Source organism: Tachypleus tridentatus, chromosome 12 (assembly GCF_004210375.1).
Source record: "Tachypleus tridentatus isolate NWPU-2018 chromosome 12, ASM421037v1, whole genome shotgun sequence".
Lineage (NCBI taxonomy): Eukaryota > Metazoa > Arthropoda > Merostomata > Xiphosura > Limulidae > Tachypleus > Tachypleus tridentatus.
In genome coordinates, this window is record NC_134836.1 from 40,880,758 (window position 1) to 40,891,452 (window position 10,695).

At 33.8% G+C, this 10,695-nt stretch overlaps 1 protein-coding gene across 1 annotated transcript in view; it reads right to left on the reverse strand.

The window, feature by feature from the left end:
- The window catches only part of LOC143233096 (neuropilin and tolloid-like protein 1), a 180,524-nt gene extending 170,104 nt beyond the window's left edge, over positions 1-10,420 (reverse strand). The window contains exon 1 of the mRNA XM_076468993.1: positions 10,067-10,420. The gene's annotated coding sequence lies outside the window, so the exon portion shown is untranslated. The remainder of the gene's footprint in view (positions 1-10,066) is intronic.
- Between the last annotated feature and the right edge of the window lie 275 nt (positions 10,421-10,695).

The window sequence follows — 10,695 nt, forward strand, 5'->3', positions numbered from 1 at the left end:
TTTATTTTATATAGATATGACTCTAGGCAGACCTTAAAGTGGGCGTATAATGCTGTCACCTTGAATTACATACCTGTATGAACAGGTTTCAAATATCGTTGGTCAATCATTTTTGAAAAATATGCTTTAAATAATAAGTAACAACATATTTCACTGGCATGTAACCAAAATTATCCTGTTAAGTGTTTAATGAAATATAATAAAAATATTGTTTTGCTTTATTAAATAACTAAAGTACTTCCTCCACTGGCTCAGCAACAAGACTTATGGCTTATAACGTTAAACATAATTGGCTACAACACAGATAGCCCATTGTGTATCTTTACGTTCAACAACGAACAGAAGTAAATTATATATAATGACTTGCAAGTTTACTGTTATTCGCAACCAACTAAAACAAAAACAATATTCACGAATGTACTTTTACGTGCGTTCTCTTATCTCTGTTCTCCTTTGCCTTTTCCATCGTAATTTTTTGGAAGGAAAGAAACTTCTTTTGATTAATAGATGCTTCTCATGTCATTAACTGAATATGAAATCACCATATTAGCAAGATAGTTAAATATAATAATTCAGCTAGCGTAAGTGATAAACCACAAAAAAAGGGCTTTTCAATTACTCCCGCCTTCTTCGTCTATTCTTCATTAAGTTAATGTTCTTCAAATGGACAAACTTTATGAAACAAATTGCTTCGCATTTGTTATAAAATTAGTTTTATTCTTTCAAATCTTGTATTCATTCTCTAGATCTTTTACACTTTTCGATCCGGAAAACAATTTACAGAAGTTATTTCAGTATTACATTAGCAACGCAGTTTCTTCATTATTCGTACTAGTTTTTATTACAGAATCATTGCGAGTTTTTTGTTTGTTTGTTTTTGTTGTTGTGTTTTTTGTTTTGTTTTGTTTGCAAAAATGAGACGCGAATTACAGATTATAAAATTCACAGGCCGACACATTAACCACTCGGTATCGCGTCTAAAAATCGAAGGGTAATATATTTATCAACGATATCTTTCCCTAGCGATCAAAGGACTAAGTAGTCCTTCACATGTTCTATTCGCCAGTGAATAAGGTTAGTTTATATACTTGTTTCCTTATTCGCTGTTGAAGAAGAAAGGTCTCTGCATTTATTCCCATAACGATGGTGTCTCTTTCAAACCGTTCAGTTATCTAACGTTTGTTCTAGAAAGGAGACGTGCCTACAAAGTTTTCTTTTGGGTATTTCAGAAACAAACAAGGCACCCTTCTTTAAACATTGACTTTAACAAATACTCTACGTAAGTATTTTGTTATTATTTGTTTTAAAGACAAAATAAAGCAGATAAAGAGCTAGATGTAACAAAAAAATGATAAACTTTCATCCAAGAAAACAATCACGTTTTAAACATCTGTTTTGTGTTTTGTTTTTTCTAGTTTGAATGATGCGTTAACAAGAAAACAGCTGCTTTATCAGCTTAAATAATAGTGTACAATGAAGACTGTGATTGCAGTGTGACTCAACTTCTTATAAACATATTAAATTTCAAACAAACATACGATTCACATAACCCAAAACAATAATAATCGAGTCTCAGCCAAATAAAAAATTTAGGAAAAAGGAAATACCAATTAGTAATTCCATATGTGTATTGAATCAAAATTATATCAAGTTGAACATTTTTTATGGATCATCTAGTTTTGGACCACCCTCTAATATCTTAAAAACAAGTAAGCATATAAATAGGTTATAAACAAGTTAAAGAGTAGCTTCACTATAGTAACCAGAAATCGATACACTGTCTTGTTGCTTCTTGGTTTCATTTCGTCGGAATGGGAACATTTAGTTATATGCATATACTTTACGACTAATGCATCCAATCATATTTCACTAACAGCAAGCTGATGTCATGCGATGCATCTTCTGAACCTTGAGTGTGTTTATTCGGGTTCGTAAAGAGAAACTAATGAACAATATTTATTTTTACTTGGTAATTATGCACCTACACGCAACAGATCAAGACTTATACTGTAACACGGAGGTTTCAAACCAGTAGTACAAAAAAAATTCGTTTGATGAATTTCACATCTTTCTGAGAAATACGGAGAAAAATATATCTCTTCATTTAGCCATTGCTGTAAGTACTGTAGGTATGTCAAGATGAACGTACATAGACAGATAAGTTTCTCCGTCTATTATAGTAAGATATTTGTATTAGAGGATCTACACGTCATAAGAGCCCGAGAAAGGCATTACCTTGTGGTTAGCAAATCTGAAATATGGAAGCCCTAAAGTTTGAAACACAGTATACTGTTGTACGCATGCCGCACTATTAGCTGTAGGAACATTATAACTGTGGCAGTCAACTTTGCTGTTAAATTGAAAGTATAGTAAATGGTGGAAGCTGTGGAGTGAGTGACCTTTCTTTGGTCAGTTATAAAGCAGCCACGGCTATAACGAACCCTCAGGAATCTTCGTCCTAGGATTTTTGTCCCGTCATGGCCAGGTGAGTTAAGGCACTCGACTCGTAATCCGAGGGTCGCGAGTTCGAATCCTCATCACACCAAACATGCTTGCCCTTTCAGCCGTGAGGGCGTTATAATGTTACGGTCAATCCCACTATTTGTTTGTAAAAGAGTAGCCCAAGAGTTGGCGGAGGGTAGTGACGACTAGCTGCCTTCCCTCTAGTCTTACACTGCTAAATTAGGGACGGCTAGAGCGGATAGCTCTCGAGTAGCTTTGCGCGAAATTCAAAAACAAACAAAAACAATCATTCATTGGTTTGTGTGCTATAAAGTGCTGAGAGGGTCGAATTTTTGGACCAGTTTTTGTACTTCCCTTTACATGATAATGTTAGAAATGGTTGAATCCTGACAACTATTAAAATAATTGATAAAATGTTACACAGTTTGGTGCACTTTACAAACTTACCCAATAACTGTCTTTTCCTTTCGATCCGTCACTAAAGTACCTCGACAGTACAACAGTCTTGCAACGCTAGAAACTGGGTTCCGATACCCGTTTTAAAAAGAACACGGATAGCCTTTTGTATAGCTTTGTGCTATCACTAAAAGTTGGTAAAATATTATCTCCAAGTGTCAAACCTGTTATCTTTTACTTATTATTGGTGATAAATTCAGATGACAGATATATTTCAATAGCCTTTTAAAAAAGTCTTCGAACATATTCTGTTACTGAAAAACTTCGAATTTATGTATATAAGGCTCTGATGCAATCAACTGATATATTGTATCATCAGTTGCTTTATGCATATATAAATAAATTGTACCATACCGCAACTTTGTTGATTTCATAATTAAATGAAAAGTTAGAGGGATAAGAAAGAAAGTAGGAAAATTGCAGTTTTGTTCACGATGTACATTTTACTTATTTGAAACAATAGCAGGCGTATACCACATCAGAGTTTTCATTTGGAATCATCAAACTTTTTGTTTGCGACTTTAATCCCAACTGGTTTCGAGTTGGCCGGTAGTTTTGTCAGTCAAAAGTTTTGACTTCCTTGTGACTGGCCCGGTCAGAAGAGCGTGTTTGGTGAAGGAAACTCAAACTTACAAACCTCATATTGCGAGTCGAGCGCCCTAACTACCAGGCCATGCTAGGCTTAGTCGAGCAACAAGAATGCTATTCTGCATGAATAAATTTCAAATTTACCAAATCCTTAACGACGTTTTAAATTATTTATTCTGTAGAAGAATACAGACCATTTATTTTAATGTTTCTTAATCAGTTAGGTAATTTAAAAATATTTTTAAATGAAATCCTGTTTTTATTAAACCTTCAAGTAATATACGTATGTATATGTATTTCATTATTAATGTAAAAAGGATTAGCTTCTTATCATATGCAATTCAATATATGTCACTTTACTGTCTTGTAAAAATAGCAGGTTTTGTATATTTTTACCTGAATTGGTTTCATGATTGCTGCACTGATTTGTGAGAATTTTGCTGATAAATTAGCAAATAGCAAAAGCAGAATAAACACCACTTAAATCAACCCTCTGAATATTTAGGACTCTAGCTTTTGAAGCTATAAAACAATAACGAAATGTTGTCATGCGCTAAAATAACTATCTCTCCAACTCAAAATTAGTTTAAACCTTAAATGTCATGGGTCCGTTTTGGTTTACTTAAATATGTTATAAGTACTTAAGTACCTGCTGAAAACTATGTTAAGAAAATTCTTTGTTCAAACTCTGTTAAGAATGAAAAATGTAATAAATGTTTTGCACATGTGATTAAAAATTGCAGGTTTACGTTTTGTCTTGCTCTCAGTTTCTAACCAAGTGTTTGTTTGTTAAACTGCTCGTCTTCTTTAACCAAAGTATGATTCATAAAAACTGGAGTCACATTTGACCTGTCTGCACCGGGCAATACTACATCCAAAATACAACCTGCCTGCACGAGTTGTACCATCTTCAAGACACACCTGACTGCACGAGTTAATACTATCTTCAAGATATAACCTCCCTGCACGAGTTAGTATGCCATTTTCAAGATACACCTCCCTGCACAATTAGTACCATCTTCAAAGCACACCTGCCTGCACGAGTTAGTACACAGTTAGTCTATAGACTCACACTGCTAGAAACCGTGTTTCAATACTCGTGATGGGCAGGGCACATACAGCCTATTGCGCAGTTTATGCTTGCCTCTAAAGAAAGAAACGTAGAGACAATAAATCTTACTTATTTCATAGTTAATTATATTATACCCTTATTCTGTCTCATAGCAAAGTATTCGGTCTTCACGGCCTCTCAGTAACAGAACCTCAGAAACACTATTGACTATGGTTCAGCCAGCTTCCCACAACCTATTGCATAACATGACAGACGATAAGACAAGAGAACACATAATAAGTGTACCTTCTGTTGCCCTTATTACTATATTACAATAGATCTCTCCTTCCTTTTCCTTTTTTAATATTTTAAGTCAAGTTACTTAAATAAGAAGTTTATAGTCTTAACAGTTTTCAACTGTGAACAGTTTATACTATTTATATGAATTACATATTCAGTTCTTACCAAAACACATGAAACAATACATGACATATAATATCCCATTTACATGCCTTTTATACATAAGAAAAGGAAGAAATTTCAACATTTCTCATGATTAATCGTCTGTTGTAGATGAGCAAGTGTCTGTTTTGTTCTAAATCTAAAGCAAATCTTAAGAAAATGATTGCGTGCACCATGAACTAATCACTGAATAATATTAACATGAGGTAATTATACTTGAAAAACACCATAATATTAACATTTGGTAGTAATACTTGAGACAGCATCATGTTTGGAACATATTTAATTTAAAAAATTGAAATACTCAGAATTTCCTAAATGTTTCAAATATACACACATTCATGCACGTATATAAACTTCCACATAGAGACAAATTAGCCTAAGTTTTTAGTAACCTGAATTCATGTGCCAAGTATACAGTTTACAGCAATAAGTCTGCGGAAATATAGCATTACAACCTGGGTTTTCATACCCATGGCTGGCATAGCACAGACAGCTTTGTGCATATAAACAAACTAGGGTTATATCCTTTAGGTATTTTTTTTAACTTTTTAATGGAAAGTATTTGCAGAAGGGATATTTTCGTCCTGTGCCATGTGCTCTCTAGAAAGTTTGTTTATTTGTTTGTTGTTAGTACAAAGCTACATAATGAGATATCTGTGCTTTGGCCACCACGTGTTTCAGCAAAACCTGATTTTTAGCGTTATAAGTTCTGTGTCTTACCATTGAGTCACTAGGTGATCTTTCTAGAAACGTCACTATACACAGGCTTAAACACGTGTGAGTGCTTTATCTTCCCTATTTTTGCTTATGGGATTATGAAGTGATATGTTTAATGTAATACACTCTGGCAGAGTTGACTCAGTTTATTTAAAAATTCATAGTAGTTAGATTCAGGATTCTTCAACATTCAGCATATTTTATCTAAATCTTCTAACGTTCAGAAAAGTGTTGTGCATGTATAATGATACACTCATCCTATTTCACTTGTTGTTAGCTAATAAACATTGTTTTTGATTTGCTCAGCTTTGTGTTACATTTTCTGCAGTCCCTCATGTTCTTGGTTTTTTTTTTAGACCCGGCATGGCCATGTGGTTAAGGTGCTCGACTCGTAATCTGAGGATCGCGGGTTCAAATCTCCGTCACACCAAACATGCTCGCCCTTTCAGCCGTGAGGTCGTTATAAAGTGACGGTCAATCCCACTATTCGTTGTTAAAAGAGTTGGCGGTGGGTGGTGATGACTAGCTGGCTCCCCTTTAGTCTTACACTGCTAAATTAGGAACAGCTAGCGCAGATAGCTCTCGTGTCGCTTTGCGCGAAATTCAAACAAGCAACAACAATAACCTCTTGTTTTCTCGGTTACTATCTTGAGGGTTGTTAGTGCATCAGAGAAAAAAAACAAAACAATATGTTGTTGCTATTTCCATTTCCGAAAGCACAGTGCATTTGAAAGGATTTGTGCAGTCACATCACTACAGTAATTGACAATAAGACATTCATAGAACCAGGGACGGCACAGTGAGGAGGATGTTCACTCCCCAGTCTCGTGACAACAGGAACTGTTTCGGACATGCGTAAAAATTACTTTTATTTTTTTATCTAAATTTAAAAAAAAACGTACTGGCAAGCGAAGAGAAAAGTATTGGCAAAAAAAATCTGTATTCGCTTGTCTGAGATATTTTAGGCGCCATTTCTGGTGCTACATCAAAGAGCAAAAAATAATAACAAAAATAAACGGTCGGTTGAAAACGAATCAAAATGCTAGAAAGAAATGTGCCTAAAATAGATTTTACTTCCATCGTATCTTGAACTTTTTTTTTTACTATTGACGCAAAAACCCTCTGTTTCATCTGTGCCCAATAAGGAGTATCTCGGCTAGTCGTCATTTAGGCATCTAGTTCTTTATTTTCATTTTCTCATGTGATGGTTTCACTTTAGGCTAGGCATCGTGCGTCGAGTCATGAGTAGCAAACAGTTTCTCCCAATTATGTTATGGAAGATCTATTTCGGGTAACCAGGTAATGCCAGTGTCCAAGTTCTTTCTACCCTAGCCTTTTTGACTTGAAATAAAAGAACTGTTACCATGGAAACTGTGATTCTTTTATGGCTCGGAATAAATTTTGTAAGAAATTTGATTAAAAAGAAAAATGTTGTGTCTCAAAAACACCATTGGAATGTCTTTCTTGAGGTAAATCTAACTCGAAATACGATAAGTAAAGAAACTAAGGTCCTCGTGTTATTTACCATATTCAGCGTTAGTATAAAATTTCTACTAGTTAAGCGTCGTTTTCGTTAATTAGATCTTCCTTTCGTGGTATATTTTATTAAAGTAAATAACGCTTAAAATGAACAGTTAGGCTTGCTGATTGAAAGTCCATTATACTAGAATCTCCATAGAGTTACCAATATTAAAGTAACACTTTAAATTGCTGAAAGGCTGAATATTATTTAATATTCATCATCACGTTTAGCCTCATCAATTACATAGCGAGACTCAGAGAAAACCCATTGATAGTTTTTGGTTTGCAGCGACTACACTGGCAAGATGATGTGAAACACCTGAATGGAAAACAGAAAAGAAAGAATGAAATAATACAAACCAAAATAACCATCTGATCAAATCCTATGAAGTTGAAATGGATTGGAAAAATAACGAAAGGAATACATAACCTTCTCCACCATTAATTTTAAAGGAAAACTTTTTACGTTTGGTTGACATTGTAGCCTCTGGTATTGCATATTAGAAACGTTTCTAGTACAATATGGAAAAACCTGTCTTAGAATGAGCCTCATTAACGTTCCTCCAGCGCATAAAATCTGGGCATTTAACATAAAGATATATTGTATTGATTACCTTTCGTAGGTGTACTTGTAACTGCAAAATCCACACCATAAATTTTAGGCAACGTACCTTTCAAATGCCTATTCCACACCATGCACTTTTGATAACACATTTTAAATCATATTTAATGCCATAGATTTTCGTGGGTTATCTTTTTACTGCAAATTATGAAAAAGGCATAACTAGGTGTAAAGCTAATACCCATTTCATGTGCATTATATTTAGAATTGTAAAACCAAATCAAGCAGCATTAGTATAAGGCTAATAATATCTAAAGAAAGGTATGTGATTAAGCTAGAAACCGGAAATGTAAGATAAGAGAGCAGTTGCTACAATTATTATAAATACATATTTGTATATTTTCTTTAGCTAACCCTATATATATATATATATATATGTACAAATAAATGTGTAAAAATCTTTAGAAATCTTGGAAGTAATGCCCTCTGTGTTTGTGGTTGCTATAATTAGAAAGCTATTCAACGTACAGGGCCAAGGAATATTCCATCAAATAAAATAATATGGGAGCGTTATTGGTCCTGTTACACAGGCTTAGTTCAGAGCAGCTAAGATGATTTGATTATTCCTCGTATTTTAAAGTTATAAATACATTATAAAAGTGATAATAATAATTCCGTAAACGTGAATTGCGGATTATATGGAACTGCTGACGAAACTATTTTCCCACTTGCTCAATACTTGAAAATAAGGAACTGCAAACGATAGCATTACTGCCTTTGCCAAAAAAATACATGGTATTGGTATAATTCTCTCTACAAATGGTTGGTTCTACGCTATTTGTAGAACGTTCAAGAGAAGAGAGGGTTGAGATATTTATGATATAAAACAGTTAAATTTAATTTTTGACTGAAAGGTAAACATGTGATCTATAATTTACTTAATATAGATGTGCGTTTTCATAAATATGAAATCACGAATGAAAAATAAAAAGGTATTTACATGCATGTGTGAAAAAGTAAAACAGAAATGGAAATACCCTTCTTTCCCAAATAATGTGAAAAATATTCAAATTTTAACCATATAAAATAGTCTTTGGCTCTTAAGGAGGTAAAAATCTTAAGAACGAAAAATGTTATTCATTTGAACGACACAATCCGGTGTGAAAAATAACAGCGACATAAAACGGCCTTCTTTAGATTCATAACACCATCGTTAGGAAGAACATCGTTGACGTTAAGAGTGGATGCTTGATTGATATAAATGTTTACTTATAATGACGAAGAATTGGTTAGTATTAAATGATTCATTTTAAAATTAAAAGCAAAATTAGGTTATCATAGTCTTAGCTCAAGGGGAAAATTAGATGATCTGTTTGTGGGAGGATAAAACATTGAAAGAAAGATGACCCATCTAAAGAGTTAAGTGATAGCTTGGAAGCCCACGTAGTGGAACGAAAGTCAAAGACAGAGGTCCACACACAACAATAAAATTTTGTAACATTTTTTACAAGAATGAAAACCAAGCACGCAGACTGACTTACTATGAAAGCCAAGCTCTGAGAGTTACATACAATACAGAAAGCCAAACTGAATGATCTTCATACAAATGAAAGAATAAAAATTCACTTAAAATAATCACTTTTTAGGTATGAAGAGGTAATATGACCAGTTTTCTATGCTGGATCTTACACTGTATGACATAATAATTTATGATTGCTCAAAGAGAATACAGCTTTATAAGAGCAAAAACAATAGAGTTCATATGGATATGATTATCCTTGCCACAGATGAAATAGAGCAAATAAACAGAATTTCCACTTTAATTACAAGAATGGAAGCATACCTAAAAAAAAGTTGTATTACAATCGTGAAGCAATACTTTAATAAAAACGTCTGTCAGATAAAAATATTAATAAACAATCATTTTGTTTATACGCATTATAACATCTATATTTTATTTGTGAACTGTATGCTTGCGTGCAAATATTATTCTTCCACTTGTCGCTTGCTATTATTTTCTATAACCATATCGTTTTTAACTGAATGAAGTTAATCAATTAACTCAGTTATTCACGATTTCACAAATAAAACTCTATAAAATTATTTGTCAAGCTGTGTTTCTTTATACAATGTACAAACGTCAACAACAACAACCTAAACGAACTACATAAAAGGAACTTTAAGAAGAAACACCTAGCGTATTCTGCCATGAAATAAAAGCAGAAATAAAAAAAAAAACGTACCTTGAAGTTTTCTGTCAAAGTTTTAGTTTAGCTTCGACAAGCCACAAGTATGACCACTGTGACCAAATAGTTTAGTAGACGACCAAATAAATAGCAGAAAGGAATAACTGGAATGACTATTTTCGACTCTAGTTGATTAATCTAAATTGTATCTAGTATTTATACACTGATATTTTTTTTCACTGTCGGATTTTTAAACGACTACACAAACGTGGCTGTGTTCTGTTCCGCCCTGACTGCCCTCTTCACACTAGAGAGACAAGAAACGCTCAAGTTGATGAGGAGCAGATAATAAGCGCTTACATAAGTAAAGTTGTATATACCACTAACCTTCATGACACATGTTCCTAGTCAGTGGTGTCTCACATTCTGTGGCAACACAAGATCACCAGACGAATAGTGCATGTTGTCATGGTAACGTGCGAAGCGACACCAGTGGAGATTGAGGAAAGGAAACTTGTTTATCATGAGTAAGGTCCTTTAAGGGCAAATCAACAACTGAGTTTTCAATCATATTACAGATCCTCAAAGGAATGTATAAATAGACTGGACAGTTTTGGTGAGCATAGTGAAAGCTCGAAGGAAAACTATAATATTTTCAATCAATGAAACTAAGAAAAATCCCAAAA